Raw genomic sequence first — 17360 nt, forward strand, 5'->3', positions numbered from 1 at the left:
AATTAGAGCAGAAATAAATGCAAAAGAAACAAAAGAGACCATAGCAAAAATCAACAAAACCAAAAGCTGGTTCTTTGAAAGGATAAATAAAATTGACAAACCATTAGCCAGACTCATCAAGAAACAAAGGGAGAAAAATCAAATCGACAAAATTAGAAACGAAAATGGAGAGATCACAACAGACAACACAGAAATACAAAGGATCATAAGAGACTATTATCAACAATTATATGCTAATAAAATGGACAACGTGGAAGAAAGGGACAAATTCTTAGAAAAGTACAACTTTCCAAAACTCGACCAGGAAGAAATAGAAAATCTTAACAGACCCATCACAAGCACGGAAATTGAAACTGTAATCAAAAATCTTCCAGCAAACAAAAGCCCCGGTCCAGACGGCTTCACAGCTGAATTCTACCAAAAATTTAGAGAAGAGCTAACACCTATCCTGCTCAAACTCTTACAGAAAATTGCAGAGGAAGGTAAACTTCCAAACTCATTCTATGAGGCCACCATCACCCTAATACCAAAACCTGACAAAGATCCCACAAAAAAAGAAAACTACAGGCCAATATCACTGATGAACATAGATGCAAAAATCCTTAACAAAATTCTAGCAATCAGAATCCAACAACACATTAAAAAGATCATACACCATGATCAAGTGGGCTTTATCCCAGGGAGGCAAGGATTCTTCAATATCTGCAAATCAATCAATGTTATACACCACATTAACAAATTGAAAAACAAAAACCATATGATTATCTCAATAGATGCAGAGAAAGCCTTTGACAAAATTCAACATCCATTTATGATAAAAACTCTCCAGAAAGCAGGAATAGAAGGAACATACCTCAACATAATAAAAGCTATATATGACAAACCCACAGCAAACATTATCCTCAATGGTGAAAAATTGAAAGCATTTCCTCTAAAGTCAGGAACAAGACAAGGGTGCCCACTTTCACCATTACTATTCAACATAGTTTTGGAAGTTTTGGCCACAGCAATCAGAGCAGAAAAAGAAATCAAAGGAATCCAAATTGGAAAAGAAGAAGTAAAACTCTCACTATTTGCAGATGACATGATCCTCTACATAGAAAACCCTAAAGATTCCACCAGAAAATTACTAGAAATAATCAATGATTATAGCAAAGTTGCAGGATATAAAATCAACACACAGAAATCCCTTGCATTCCTATACACTACTAATGAGAAAACAGAAAGAGAAATTAAGGAAACAATTCCATTCACCATTGCAATGAAAAGAATAAAATACTTAGGAATATATCTACCTAAAGAAACTAAAGACCTATATATAGAAAACTATAAAACACTGGTGAAAGAAATCAAAGAGGACACTAATAGATGGAGAAATATACCATGTTCATGGATTGGAAGAATCAATATAGTGAAAATGAGTATACTACCCAAAGCAATTTATAGATTCAACGCAATCCCTATCAAGCTACCAACAGTATTCTTCACAGAGCTAGAACAAATAATTTCACAATTTGTATGGAAATACAAAAAACCTCGAATAGCCAAAGCTATCTTGAGAAAGAAGAATGGAACTGGAGGAATCAACCTACCTGACTTCAGGCTCTACTACAAAGCCACAGTTATCAAGACAGTATGGTACTGGCACAAAGACAGAAATATTGATCAATGGAACAAAATAGAAAGCCCAGAGATAAATCCACGCACATATGGACACCTTATCTTTGACAAAGGAGGCAAGAATACACAATGGATTAGAGACAATCTCTTTAACAAGTGGTGCTGGGAAATCTGGTCAACCACTTGTAAAAGAATGAAACTAGAACACTTTCTAACACCATACACAAAAATAAACTCAAAATGGATTAAAGATCTAAACGTAAGACCAGAAACTATAAAACTCCTAGAGGAGAACATAGGCAAAACACTCTCCGACATACATCACAGCAGGATCCTCTATGACCCACCTCCCAGAATATTGGAAATAAAAGCAAAAATAAACAAATGGGACCTAATTAACCTTAAAAGCTTCTGCACATCAAAGGAAACTATCAGCAAGGTGAAAAGACAGCCTTCAGAATGGGAGAAAATAATAGCAAATGAAGCAACTGACAAACAACTAATCTCAAAAATATACAGCAACTCCTCCAGCTCAACTCCAGAAAAATAAACGACCCAATCGAAAAATGGGCCAAAGAACTAAATAGACATTTCTCCAAAGAAGACATACAGATGGCTAACAAACATGAAAAGATGCTCAACATCACTCATTATCAGAGAAATGCAAATCAAAACCACTATGAGGTACCATCTCACACCAGTCAGAATGGCTGCGATCCAAAAGTCTACAAATAATAAATGCTGGAGAGGGTGTGGAGAAAAGGGAACCCTCTTACACTGTTGGTGGGAATGCAAACTAGTACAGCCACTATGGAGAACAGTGTGGAGATTCCTTAAAAAACTGGAAATAGAACTGCCTTATGAGCCAGCAATCCCACTGCTGGGCATACACATTGAGGAAACCAGAAGGGAAAGAGACACATGTACCCCAATGTTCATCGCAGCACTGTTTATAATAGCCAGGACATGGAAGCAACCTAGATGTCCATCAGTAGATGAATGGATAAGAAAGCAGTGGTACATATACACAATGGAGTATTACTCAGCCATTAAAAAGAATACATTTGAATCAGTTCTAATGAGGTGGATGAAACTGGAGCCTATTATACAGAGTGAAGTAAGCCAGAAGGAAAAACATAAATACAGTATACTAACGCATATATATGGAATTTAGAAAGATGGTAACAATAACCCTGTGTATGAGACAGCAAAAGAGACACTGATGTATAGAACAGTCTTTTGGACTCTGTGGGAGAGGGAGAGGGTGGGAAGATTTGGGAGAATGACATTGAAACATGTAAAATATCATGTAAGAAACGAGTTGCCAGTCCAGGTTCGATGCATGATACTGGATGCTTGGGGCTAGTGCACTGGCACGACCCAGAGGGATGGTATGGGGAGGGAGGAGGGAGGAGGGTTCAGGATGGGGAACACATGTATACCTGTGGCGGATTCATTTCGATATTTGGCAAAACTAATACAATTATGTAAAGTTTAAAAATAAAATAAAATTAAAAAAAAATAAAAATAAAACAAAATTAAAAAAAAAAAAATTCACTTGGAGGTTTGCATTACCCATATAATACCAACTGCCTCCAGAAGGTGGATTTCCACCTCAGCTCAGAGACTATACACACATATAGAGACTGAGCAAAATCCAGAAGTGGAAAAACTTAGTTTGCCTCCCACAGCCCCTCCACTTCCCAGCAAGTGTCCTGCTCTTCATTTCCCTTCATTTCTTCCTGCTGCCTGCAAAACCATTGATTCTGGTATTAGGTATGGTTGGATTTGCAGCTCAGTGTCAATGGATTTAGTTCAACATGTTAATTTTTCCTGTATTTGTCTTATTTTTAATTAGAGAAGGAAAGGTTCTGCCCTCTTAAAGACATTGTGGGGAACCTGGGAGACACTGAGGACTTAGAAAAGAAACTTCTCCAGGAACCAAGAGAAACACCATCTGAAAATGCCTCAGCTAACAAAACTGAGTTTAGGACATCTGCTTTTGGCCCATTCTCATTAACCACCATGTCCCTAGAGACTAGTTTTCCTCCTAATATGGTGAAATATGCCAAAAGCAAGTAAATTCTCCTGTGGGATTTAAAGGATTTAACTGAATCACATGGAAAGTTACCAGATCTTCTCAATGATTTATGTAGTAGAGGCATGGTTCTATTTGGATGAACTTCTTGCTGTATCACAGGAAAAAGAAAGCATTCAATATATATTCACCAAGAGGTTCCAAGGGCCTTGCCTTGAAAAAAGACATATTTTGTTCTAAAAGTTAGCTTAGAAATGTATAAAAAGAAGTCACATTTTTATATTGCATTATCACATTGACTTTTTTTCCCCATTGGTACTATAAAGTCACTTTTCTTGTTAGTGCATCATTTAATTGCTCATGAATTTTAAAAAGGTGTATAAGTGTGATCTTAATCTGAGTGTTAACACCTTGGGTGGAGATGTGGAGTCCCTCAAATTTATCCTAAACACTTAAAACACATGAGAAAAATTTTAGAAGCTGAAAACCACATGGGGATGCTGGGTCCCAGATACATGCCCTTGTGCCCTCAAAAATCTACAACATCTCTTAAAAGGGATTATTTCTATTCCCTGCCCTGCTTTAAAATGGAACAGCAGTAATGAATTCTGTTGGGGTCTGCTCACATCTCAGTGACCCTAGAAAAGTCTGCAGGAAGTATACTCTTCAATCATACATTTAGTTGCCTTGTACCTCAAAGACTCCAGATAGTGTGTGGTATTTTTCAACAACTACAGCAAAAATTGCTAGAGAATCAGGAAAAAAAATATACACTTTTTTTTTTTTTTCCAAAGGTGTCTTCAACTGGAGAGGCAAGAATTATTAAAGAATCTTACATTATAATAATAAGAAGAAGAATGACCTGTTTTTTCAAAGAACAGATTTGGCAGAGGAGGGATCCAGATGGAATTCAAGTAATCATGGTGTGCTCTGCAGTCAGCACATGCCTCACGTTTCATAAGTGTTGGGGAAAGTTACAGGGTCACCCGGATGTGTCCATCTAACAAGTTCCTGTTCAGCAGTATCCTTCACCCCATCTGAAAACCAGCAGTGGTCTTGGGAGGAAATTTGGGTGCTTATTTGACAAACTTTCTCATTTTAGAAATGAAGCTTGTAAAATACATTTGACCTTTGGAACAAAGTAGGGGCTAAGGGAACTGACTCTATGCCTAATCGAAAATGTTAGTATAATTTATAGCCAGCAGTCAACATATACATGATTCCTCTATCCAGATATGTGGTTTCACATCCATGGATTCAACCAGCTGTAGATTGTGTAGTGCTGAAGAAATTACTCATGGAAAAAAATCCTTGTATAAGTGGACCCATGTAGGTCCACTATGATTTTCAAAGGTCATCTGTATTAGGTTTAGAGATCATTTTGAAAAATTGATTCAAGACAAGTAAAAAGGTACACACCTATCATATACACATCACTTTCTGCTCCAGGGTTCTCAAAACTCCAGGTCTAGAACATCATTATGGGAGAGTTTTTGTTTTAAAAATATCAGATAGACAGGAGGAAAGAAATAGGATTCTAACTTTGGGCAGAGATATAATTCCTTTAACTAGTGACCAATTAATCCAACTCATCAGAATAACATTTGCCCTCACTTTTAAGTGGTTTATAAACAAGAACCACAGGAAATGGCATTGCTAGGAACTTTTCAGAACTGGAAACAGAATAAAATTGGCTCCAGAAACAAACAAATATAACATACACCAAATTCAAGCTTTAAATGCTATTCAAGCCAGAGAGACAAAGAAGGAAATGCTGATTACTTGGGAGAGAAATGGTGGGAGGGGTGGGGGGGGGGGAATGGAAAGGGAAGACCAGATGTTCAATTTTCAACATCAATGTTCCTGAAGCCAAGAATATATTGCTGACCCAGGCGTGATAAAATGTGCAGGGATTTCCAGCAATCCACAGTCAGCTGACCTGTTTAAGGAGAAAAACAACAATTGAAAAATAATAAAGTTAGGCTGTAAATATAAATTTCTTATCTGGGATTCTGGTTATTTATACCTCAGAATGAATAGCTGCATAAGGATCTTATTGTTTCTCACTGGAACAAGCTTCAAGGCCAGGGAATGCCTTGACTTCATAAGGTTATCAGAAGAAAATGTCTTTTTGTGAGATAGACTGACATGGATTTTATTCAATAGTCAATCTGACATTGACCAAGATGCTATCAATTATATCAAAAACAAATAGAAATCTTCATCTTATGGCTGGATATGTGGCAGTAATGTTCTCCTTCCAAAAACTGATGGAATTGAATGTTGTTTGTTTGTTTTTTGCTTTTCATTGGAACCATTTTACAAGTTTGTTGTTGCTGTTGAAATAAAATGATTTTACCAATAACACTGAGTGAGCTGTACATTGCCTTCATCAGCTGACATTTTGTAGGTTTGGTTGCCTGAAGATACTGTTTAAAACTTTATAATCTGTCCAATTTCTTTTTGACCTTGCAATTACCAAACAGAAGAAAAATGGCTTTTATAGGGACATGAATCCAATCGAAACTCTGCAAGATTGGAATCACTTAATTTTTGGAGGTTGTGTTCTATCCAAAAGCCTTCTGTGGTTTGTGTACCCCAAGAATGATTTTCTATCCAAAGCATATTTGAATAGAGCAATGGATAAAAGCATATCCTATGTTTCCAAGAAACCTAATCTGGTCCAGCAGTGGAGAGTCTATAATCTTTTCTTCCACCATTCTTTACAAAACAGGCTGGTAGAAAGTTTGTTTGAAAGCTTGTCTACATGAAAAAAATGTCATTGCATTAACTAAGTCTCACAGCACGAGTTGTCTATTTCATGTCAGGCTTAAAAAATTACATCACAAATACGTATATTTTCTTTTTTATCAAAATATACAGTTTATGTTTTTCAATACCAAAGAGAGGGAGAAAGATTATTTTCATCAGAAGTAATTCTGCAGTTTTTCCTTTTCCCTCGACTCAAGATAGACAAAAATATTTTTGCTATTTTCTTAGAAAGAATGACCTCAATATCAACTGTCTTGTTCCAGATACATCTTTAGCAACCTCAATAGATACATGGTATCTTTGTGTTGAATCTAGTTGTTGGTTTAAACATTTTATAATCCCAAAACATCCCAACTTTCTAAAGCTTGAAAGTGAAAGTGTTAGTAGCTTAGTTGCTCTTTGCAACCCCACGGACTGTAGCCCTCCAGGCTTCTCTGTCTGTGGGATTCTCCAGGCGAGAATACTGCAGTGAGTAGCCATTGCCTTCTGCAGAGGATCTTCCTGACCCAGGAACTGAACCCGGGTCTCCTGAATTGCTGGCAGATTCTTTATCTCTGAGCCACCAGGGAAACCTTCTAAAGTTTAGATCTATTTATTTCTACCTTAATCTGTTCTGCCTTCCCTCCAAACAAATTTAAGTCCTATCTGATAAGTTAAACAAAAATGTTGTGATCATATGGGACTTAAAGATTTCAACATGGGCTTCAAGGTGATAAATATTTGTATTAATTTTGTTCTATACCCTAAATAGGGCTAGTTCCTGATTGAAGAGAGTGCTCGATAACCATTTGAAAGACTCTAGGGAATTCCCCGGTGGTCCAGTGATTAGGACTCTGAGCTTCCACTGCAGAAGGCATGGTGTGCCCCCTTCTCTTGGGAAACGTGAAGTAACGAAAATCTTTCAATGGTGTTATCCTCTTTGTGTCATCACTCAGTCACCACCCTAAATTAAAAGCCTGTGGGTACACATTTGACACCCACATTGTCTCCAGTTCAAGAGAAGTGTCCTGAGCAGTGTAAACCAATGAGACCATGGCTCCTCCTTGGCATCTGCATTTGTTTAAGAGAGGGCACAAAAATGAGTTGACCTAGTCATATAGGCAGGAATGATTTGCATCCCATGTTGGGGGAAAAAATGGCATTTTTTCTTTCTCCTGCTGATTGTGAATTAGGAATTGTATGAACACTCACTGCTATAGGCAGCCATCTTGTACATAAGTGTTAGTCACTGAGTCATGTCCAAGACTCTTTACAACTCCATGGGTTATAATTCTCCAGGCTGCTGTGTCCATGAAATTCTCCAGGCAAGAATATTGGAAGTGGGTTGCCATTTCCTTCTTGCCATCTTATAACCAAAAGGCAAAACAGCTGTGGGACAGAACCTCTGCTGAAAGTCAGAATAGCTGAGGGCCAGAGCTTAGAGCCTGACTGATCATCAGTGCTTAGTGTGTGTTAACTGAGCAACAGCCTGGGTTCTGCTGAGTTGGAGAGGAACCCTCATTTGAATCCGCACCAAAAGGACTCTGGGGCATTGGCCAGTGAGGATTGGAAGGGCTACTCTATTTCCCGTATATTGAGTAAGGAAAGTGCAGTTTTATCATGTGATCAGCCTTAAGTGATTGTTCTCCTTAAAACCAAAACTCAAGTACAACTGGGACATTGGCCTCTGTAATCACTGCCTGTAGTCATAATTCATTTCTATCAAAAATACTGCCTTTTCTGCCAAATTGTGGAAATTACAATCTTGAAGAGTCTGGCCTAAAGAAGTATTTTCTCAAACAGAAATAGTATTTGTACTGTGAATTTTGCCCATGATATTGTACAATAACAACAGTCAAAATTGTGCTTCTGGTCATAGAGTATCATTTAAGTATCTGCTAGCACCACTGCAAGGTGACTCTTCCAATTCAAGCCCTCTTTGGGGGCTGTGATAACAGAGATGGAAATTTTTGCTGCTGGCTAATGCTTAGCATATTAGATTTAAGCTTCCAAGCATTCCTGTGAATACAGTTTTGCCAAAATGCAGGCATGCACCCATGAATACACATACACAGACACTTTTTTTTTTAGAGAACAAGCCTCAAAAAACCACATAAAGGAGGAAGAAGCACACTCTGACAAAGCATGAAGTCTTGCTTTCTTCTTGCCTCTTAAAAGCAACAATCTTGTTTGAAGATGTGGGATAAGAACAGGGAGTCCATCCAAAGTGATGCCCCCGTCTTTTTTTTTGTTGGAGTTTTGAAATTCAGAGACTAATATTTAAAGTTTGGATAAACGGCTAAAATTGCGTGCTTTTGAGTCACAGGACTGATTCTTGAGTGATTTTGTTGATGATCTGGTTCATCTCTTAACAAGACTTTTTTCAGCCCTTCCCTCTGGGCAGGTTTTGGTACTCCCTAGCAGGATCCAGGAAAGTCTCCACAGTCAAATGCCAGCCTGGTTTCTGTAATAGACTCTACCCCCTCTGTCATCATTCAGGGCCTGAGAAGAAGTCCAAGTCCCAATTAGGGCTAAATGTAAAATCCTGTCTGTTGGTACAATTCATTAAAAGACAATTCACCTATAATAGCTACTTAATGTGTCTGCAGTATATTTTCACCATAGACAAAATCAATAGAGACAATCAATAAAAAGAATTATCACAATTTCCTGACAACTCCATGGTGGCAGCAGCTGGGAAGCCACAGGGAAGGGGCTGGTGACTTTGCAGGGCTGCCCTTGGGGAGTGGCTGTCTCCCAGGCACTGGCAGGCAGTCTAGACTGGTTATCTCCGAGTGCCAGCCTCAGGGCTCCCAAGAGAGCTGCCCACGGTCCCCTCCCTACTTATCCAGTAGACCATTACCTTGATCTCCTACTGAACACCCTGGCTCCCAGCCCTTCCCTGGGTGGAGACGGGATGGGGTGAGGCCCCGAATGCGGACTGTTTTGATTTTCATTCTTGTTAACTCCAACCAGGAAACTCTTTAGAACGAGGGTAGCCAATCACTGACTCAGGTTGAGGGAGGTTGCTCTGTGCAGTTACAGCAGAACAGACGTATTCTTTCACTCCTGAGTTCTCCTGATTGTGTGTTTGTCTTCACCTCTTTTATCCAAGCACAAAAGTATTAGGCAGTCTAACAATCTAATATAAACGGGAGAGGAAGTCAAGGTCCTGGGCCAGGACATGTAGGACCATTTAGTGGCTATAACTGAGTGGCACAAAAGGATATGTAGGGGAAAAAAACAAAAACAAAAACACACCAAAACTCTAAAAGAATTCCCTACAGGTTCTTGGTGAAGAGGAAACACACACCTGTTCTCAGCTATGTATGCCTTTTTTGTTCCTGCTCACACAGCCAAGTTTATGCAGGCAGTAAAGATGTCCAGGTGTCAGGGAAAGTCACCCTTTTCCAGGTAACCCTTCAGAAAGCCTGTCATGGATTTCAGTTTCCATTTGCTTGGGGATGCTAACCTCAGCCCCCTTTGCAGAGGAGGTGGTCTGTTCAGATCAATGACTTGTAAGGGGAAGTCTCCCAAGATGACGGGACAGAATCTCCTCTGGGGAGAGCCATTAGAGTTGCTCTTTCCTTCTTCTTGTGACCTTAGCGTGGAAGCTCCATTGGTGGCGTTTTTGCCACCATCTTGCCATATTGGAGCTTGGAGGCAAAGGTACAGAAACAGACCCTCTGGGACTCCTCTCCAGATTTCTGGTTATGTGAGAGAATCAAATACTTTCATTATTCAAGACACTACTGGGAATTCTGTTCATTGCAGCTGACCATACCCTACTGATACAGATAGGTCCTGTTATTGTTTCTGTCATGTAGGTAGGGACAGTTGAGGCTTCCCAGGGTGACACATTAGTGAGTAGCACTGCTTGGGCTGGAATCATTTTCTTTTTGACTCCAGACTCAGAACACTTACTCCCCCTCATAGTAATTCTCTAATTTCAGCTGAGATCCTTGTCAAAAATGCAGATTGCTCTGCTTCAAACCAAGAGTCCTTTCAGTAACTCTGAGGTCAGGTAGTAGGAAACTCCATAAAGCCAGCTGTACAGGTGGTTCTGTTAGGGGAAGCACACTGATTGAAACTCCCCACCCTGGCCAGGCACCATAGTAACTATTTGCATGAATTGTTTTATGACAGGAGATCCTAATAAGGAATATGGAACTAATAAGCCACCACCAACCGGAAGAGTTCGGGAAAGGTCGAAAGGAGACACTGCGTGTCCATCCACTTCCCAGAATCTCTCTCACTAGCATCCATCTTGGCTGAGCGATGCATGCACCACCAGGAAAGACTCTGAATTAGAATGATTGGCCAAAGACCACCTGGAAACTAATCCCATCATCATAAAACTGGAGACTGTGAGCCATGTGGCAGAGCTGTTCTCCTGGGTTCTCTTACCCTACTGCTCTCCACCCGGGTGCCCTTTCCCAATAAAATCTCTTGCTTTGTCAGCAGATGTGTCTCCTTGGACAATTCATTTCCGAGTGTTAGACAAGAGCCCAGTTTCGGGCCTTGGAAGGGGTCCCCCTTCCTGCAACAGTGCTGGGGCAAGGGCTTCTTGGATCCCCTTTTAAGACTCATTGCCTATGTTTTCCAACTCCTCAACCAAGTTCATTTCTTTCCAAAGCCCACTCTTCGTCCTACCACTTTGGGCTGACCTCACTATAGCATCCACACCTCCCCTCCTATCCATCACCCGCAACATGAGAATAATTTCAGCCATGAGTCTAGCTTCGCAAAAAACATCAGGTCCCAATTCTTTGGGATTGGAGGCTGAAAAGTGAGAAGAATTAGGAAGGAGGAGTGAGACAGTTTCCTCTCTTCCTAAGCAGTATTTTTTTCACTTGTCAACTGGACATCCTGGTGGTCACAAATTGAAACAACCAGCTCTAAGCCTTACTTAGTCAGCCAGCTAGCCAGCTTATTACTTGGATGTCAACTCCTTGAACCATAGAGAAACAAAACGATCACAAGTCTTTTGCGGGAACATGTAGAGAAGGAGTGGGGAGAATAATGCACACATTCATTTTTGTCTCCAAAGAAACCCATGTGGTTCACTGTTATTCAGCATAGATCAGTCTTTGGCTTTGCCTGAGAAACACAGTCCAAACTCAATATTGTAGGAAGCTGTGAAACCAAACTTCTGAATTTTTTTCAAGAATTTCATTTTTAATAATAAAAAAAATCACCAAGCCCATGTGTCCCATAAAAATAAATGAGTGTTTTCACTTTTGAACCAATAAAGCAGATGAAAGTTGGAAGCCACATGACGCTCGTTGTGTAGCTCATCCAGGCTACGCAAGGGCTTAGAGACTCAGTCATTTTGTGTTTTGCAAATGGGGGAAACTGAGACAGTAACAGGTCTGATTCCCAGAGCGTGACCTTCAGAAAGTTGCCTGCCAGCTGTTCTATTCTGGAAGAGCAGCTCTCCAGAGAGCTGGAGAAAAGCCCAGATTCTGTAGCATGGCAAGTCCCAGCCTAGCCAGCAAGCTCGCTACATTTCCGGCTGAGTCCTTCTTGCACCCAATGACCTCTTGCAGGGAGTCCTGTTGCGTCATGCCTTTATGCATGCTGCCCCTTCTCGAGTCCTTTCCTGCTTCTTCCCGCACAGCCAGCGCCCACTCACCCATCACTCACTCATCACCCGAAGCTGCTAGTCCACCTGTGTGGCTGCACTGTTGGGCCCTACTGCAACACCTGGCTACTCGATGACATTTACGTGCTCTCATGTGTCTGGCCATCCCACCACCTCCCACCATAACATATATGAAGCATCTCAAAGACTCGATCCTGTTTATCTTTATGTTTCCAGGACAGGCCACATAGAACAGATGCCCATTAAATGCTAGTTGAAGGCATAAGTCAATGAAACAATGTAGACACGGGGTAATGTGAGCAAAAAGATGACACCCTCAACCCTTCAAAGAAGTCAGAGGATGAAACAGGAATGATGCAGCTCATTCAGCTTTCTGGCTAGCCTTTTCCCAGGGGCTTCGTCTCCTCTCTTGGTCTATGGAATGTAAACACTCAGATTCCTTTCACTGATAAATAACTTCTTCCATTAAAAAAAAGGAAGGAAAACTGACAGTTACTTGGGGGAATAGTTTCTGCTAGGTTGCCAGGGAACATGTTTGTGGCTGTGATGGGTATTTGGGCAATGATACTACAGGCAAGGCTGGGATCACTTAAGGCCTGCCCCATTTGTGGGAAGACTTTTTTTTTTTTTAAGCTTTTTCTTCTCTTGGGAGGAAGTCACACCCGGCAGCCACTGTCACGCTACGCTCAGTTTAGTCCTGAATGAGAAAACCCAGGGTTTTAGCAAATCACCCCTCTAGCTCCTTCAGTACAAAGGCTGGGAACTGAGTAACAGACCTACTATGGTGAGAGGGGTTTTCCCTCCAGCCGGCAGGTGTCAGCCTCCCCACCAGGGGGCTGGAGTCAGGCCTGGCTCAAGCATTTACCCAGGCCCCGAGGCAAGGCAGCCCACTGTGATCCAGGACTGCCCTCAGCCTAACCTGGGCAATCCCACAGCCTTTCCTGTCAAGGCTCCATAGATTGTGCTATCTCTAAGCCACATCTTCTCACAACAGGTTCAGGTATTTGAATTTTCAGGGTGGGAGACTGGGAAATTGGCAGTGGGTATTGATGGGAAAAGCCCAGAGATGGAGTTGGAGAGAAAGTTCTGCAGAGTGAACTCTGTCCCCTTAATTGAGGAACCCTGGTACCAAAGAAGAAAAGAGGGGGATAAGAGGGAATTAGCCTTCATTAGGGGCCTAGTCTTAAGCACCATCAAGGTGGTGCTGTTTAATATGTGTTATTTGATTTAAAACGCCCAAGTACCCTTGAGAACCATATTATCTAACTATCCGTCTATCTGTTATCCACTGTACACATACGGCAAAACTGAGGGTAATAGATCTATGGTTCGGATGGGAATATGGTTCATCTGGGGCCCAGCCATGAACTAAGCATAAGCAGTAGGAAATTTATTTTTAAAAAATAAAAAAGAGTTACCCCTGAACAGTTTAAAATCAGGACCTGATTTTTGCATTTCTTGAATGGCTTTTCTCTAACAGGTGTAAATATTTTTAATCCTTATAAAGCTTCCATTTTGTAGATGAGGAAACAGACTCAGAGTGGTCACGCCACCTGACCAAAGTAAGATGACAAAGGACTTGTGGAGTCAGAACTCAGGCCATCTGGAATCCTACATATTGAATTATTAGTTCACTAGATTAATTTAATCAATAAGGAAGGAGGAACACATATCTGCATAAAGGAGCAAGTGACAATGAGAATGAACTTCTAGACTCTGATGAACCATTAGGAAAATGTCTTCCCCAAGATGCTGAGTGAGATAGGGTAGAATCCACTTGATTGAGGATGAGTAGAAAAAGGAGAAGACTCTTGAGAGTCTGTTGGAAAGCAAGGATATCAAACCAGTCTAACCCTAAAGGAAATCAATCCTGAATATTCATTGGAAAGACTGATGTTGAAGCTGAAGCTCCAGTACTTTGACCACCTGAAGCAAAGAGCTGACTCACTAGAAAAGACCGTGATGCTGGGAAAGATTGAGGGAAAGAGAAGAACGGGGCGACAGAGGATAAGATGGTTGGATAGTATCACCAAATCAATGGACATGAGTTTGAGTAAACTCTGGGAGATAGTAAAGGACAGAGCAGGCTGGCATGCTGCAGTCCATGAGGTTGCAAAGACTTCCCTGGTGGCTCAGACAGTAAAGCATCTGTCTACGATGCGGGAGACCCGGGTTCGATCCCTGGGTTGGGAAGATCCCTTGGAGAAGGAAATGGCAATCCACTCTAGTACTATTGCCTGGAAAATCCCATGGACAGAGGAGCCTGGTAGGCTACAGTCCATGGGGTCGCAAAGAGTCGGACACAACTGAGCGACTTCACGTTCACGTTCACGTAGTGGCTGAACAGCAACAAGAGGAAAAGGAGCAGAGAACAGATGAAAGCACTTCCTGTTGGAGGTTGGAGCCGCCTAGAGGTCATAGTGACCTCTCATTCCCCTCCACCCCCAGATCTTGAAATAAGTGCAGGCTCCCCCCAAACTGGGATATTTTAAGCTCCTTTGAGGTGGTTTTAAACAAGCACACAAATTCTTTGATACTCATCCCATCAGGAGGGGAATGTCTACGTACCCATCCTTTGAGCCTACATGGGCTTCTGATTTGCTAATAGCTAATAAAATGCAGTAAAAGTGACTGCAAGAGTTTTGAGGCCAGCTCAGAAAGGCGACACAGCTGCCACCTTTTTTTGTTGTTGTTGGGACGCTCATCTTTGGAACCCTGAGAAATGTGAGAACTTTGGTTCCCACAGGCTGAGGGACCCTAGATCGTGTGTTCTGGTCAAAAGCCCCAAGTGAGGTCCCAACAACAGCCATAAAGTCACCTCCAGCCCCCATGCCCACCCCATCTTTTTATCTTCCCAGTCCCAGGCTCCAGTTATCATGGGGCAAAGATAAACTATGACTGCACCCCATCACAATACAGGTGGACTCCAAGAGCACAATCAAGTCGTTTATGACCCAAAGTCATGGAGTGAATTGTTGCCCAGCAATAGTAACCAGAACATCAAGTCACTTCATTTATTTTTAGGGGAAGCCCATGTTCCTTTCCTTGCCTCCCATGCCAACCTCTTACTTTTCATTGAATTCTGTGGATACTAGTAGTGGCTGTCCTCTGAAGATTGCACAGGCTGATCTCATCCTTTGATGAGGGTGATTAGAAGGGCGAACATGAGCCAGCTGCTTTGCAACTGCCTCTCCTAGCCAGGCTCTCAGGCCTTGCTCTCAGCCCCTCTCCATCCTTCACTTCTAGCTGACAGCTCTTTACTCCCTCCTCTGTGCATCTCCATTTGGATAGCAGATACTTTTCAGTCCACTGAGCCCCCAGGGCAAAAGCTTCCCATCAACTCAGCCATTTCTGCCATTACTCCATTCACCACACCCTGGGAGCAGCTATGGACTTTTGTGAAAGTGGTTGGTATGGAGTTGCCTTAGCAGGTATCTATGAAGCTGAGGTTCTACCCCACTGGCATAATTCCGTGGTTGTTAAAATTCTTCAAAGAACAAGATGAGCTCATTTCTCTTAAATTAATGCTTGGTAGGAGAGCTCTCATTTTCCCAGAATAAAGTTCATTATGGTACCCCCACTACAACTCACAATTAGCTACCCTTTCAACCAGGAAACAGAGAATAAAGTTCAGAGTCCAAATAAGATTTTTCATGCTCTCTTTTATTTATTTATTTATTTTCTTAGTTGACTGTGGAATCTAGCATACATCCAGCATGGCATAATGGGAAATTTTTAGAGCTAAATAGATCGATGTCTTCTCTACTTACTGGCTAGTGACCTTATCAAGTTATCTAAATCCTCTGAGTTCCAGTTTCCTTATCTGGAGGATAGAGATACTAATTCTCACCCAAGGTTGCCGTGAAGCTGGATTGAGATAATATTGATTGTCAAGTTGGCTAGTTAGGCTAGTTGAAAAATTCTAAGGTCTAAGATATCGTTATTTTTCTTGTAGTTATTGTTTGTGGTTCCTCTTCAGCAAATCCTACCAACTCTGTTTTCCTACTAAAGCCAAAATCTAGCCACTTCTCATCACCTCCACTGCTTATCACTTGGTCCAAGCTATGATCTCCTCCATTTGCATGATTGCAACACACTCCTATCTGGTCTCCTGGTTTCATCCCAGATTGATGCCTTTTCCCCCTCCACACAGCAGCCAGAACAATCCTGTTCAATCTTGTGTTACTCCCAGGCTCCAAAAGCTTCAATAGCTTCCTTTCTTACTCAGAGTAAAGTCTTTTACAGTGACCTGCGAGTCCGTGCAAGACTGGACTCCTATTACCTCTTTGCCTTCATCTTTTCCTCTTCTTTCTCCCCCTCTCTCCTTTTTCTTTTCTTTTTTGCTATTCCTCAAACAGCACACATCTACCCTAGAACCTCTGCATTTTGTTTCTGGGCCAGAGAATGCGTGACTTGTGCCTTTATCTCCTTCCAACCTCGATTCAAATGTCCTCTTCTCATTGAGGTCTTCCCTAACCATCCTATTTAAAACATCCCCAGTGCCTCCTTTCTGACTTGTTTTTTATTACAGTTGATGACCTTCTAACATACAATTGATTTTTTTTTTTTAATTTGCAGGATCTAGTTAGTTCCCTGAGCAGGGATGGAACCTGGGCCCCCTGCAATGGGAGCAGAGTCTTAATCATTGAACCACCAGGGGAGTTCCGATAATTGGCTTATTTATTTATACTTATGGTCTATTTCTCCTAACTAGGATCTCCGCCAGCTGAAAGGAGAGATTGCTCTTTGGTTGACTGCTATCTCCAGTGCCCCAAACAGCAGCTGTTACATAGTAGACCCTCAAGTATGAGGCTGAATTGACCATGGACCACAGAAACAACTTACTTGGTGCTGGTTAATATTTTATTTTAATGAGGATGACTATGTGCATCTACTACAGCATTAATAATTTTGTTTGAGAACATTGTCACTGTGCACTGTGCTTGGGTTTGATGAAAGACTGAAGTTAGAATCCAGCTGAAGTTAGAGAATGCCAGAATAATAAGACCTAGACATTGTTCTGATTGTTGATTCAAATGGCCCCCAAGAATCAAGTATGGGCTCTCATTTTCAGCAACAGATATATAATTTTCAGAGCCTGGTGCAAAATGAACATACAGAGTGGCCTCTTATTCAAAATGATTAAGAATTTCAAGACTGAGATAGCAAAGCACTGAACTGAGAGTGGGCCCTTCTGAGCTCAGGGATCTGTGTCACTGCATGGATTGCACCCATGTAATGCTGGTCCTACTCATTTTTTTACATCTGTATATGTTTTTTTGCATCCAATGAAAACAGACCCTTAGAAAGTTTGTTTACTTAGTGAACTTTAGTCACCTAATATCT

Source organism: Bos indicus x Bos taurus, chromosome 4, assembly GCF_003369695.1.
Source record: "Bos indicus x Bos taurus breed Angus x Brahman F1 hybrid chromosome 4, Bos_hybrid_MaternalHap_v2.0, whole genome shotgun sequence".
NCBI classification, from domain to species: domain Eukaryota; kingdom Metazoa; phylum Chordata; class Mammalia; order Artiodactyla; family Bovidae; genus Bos; species Bos indicus x Bos taurus.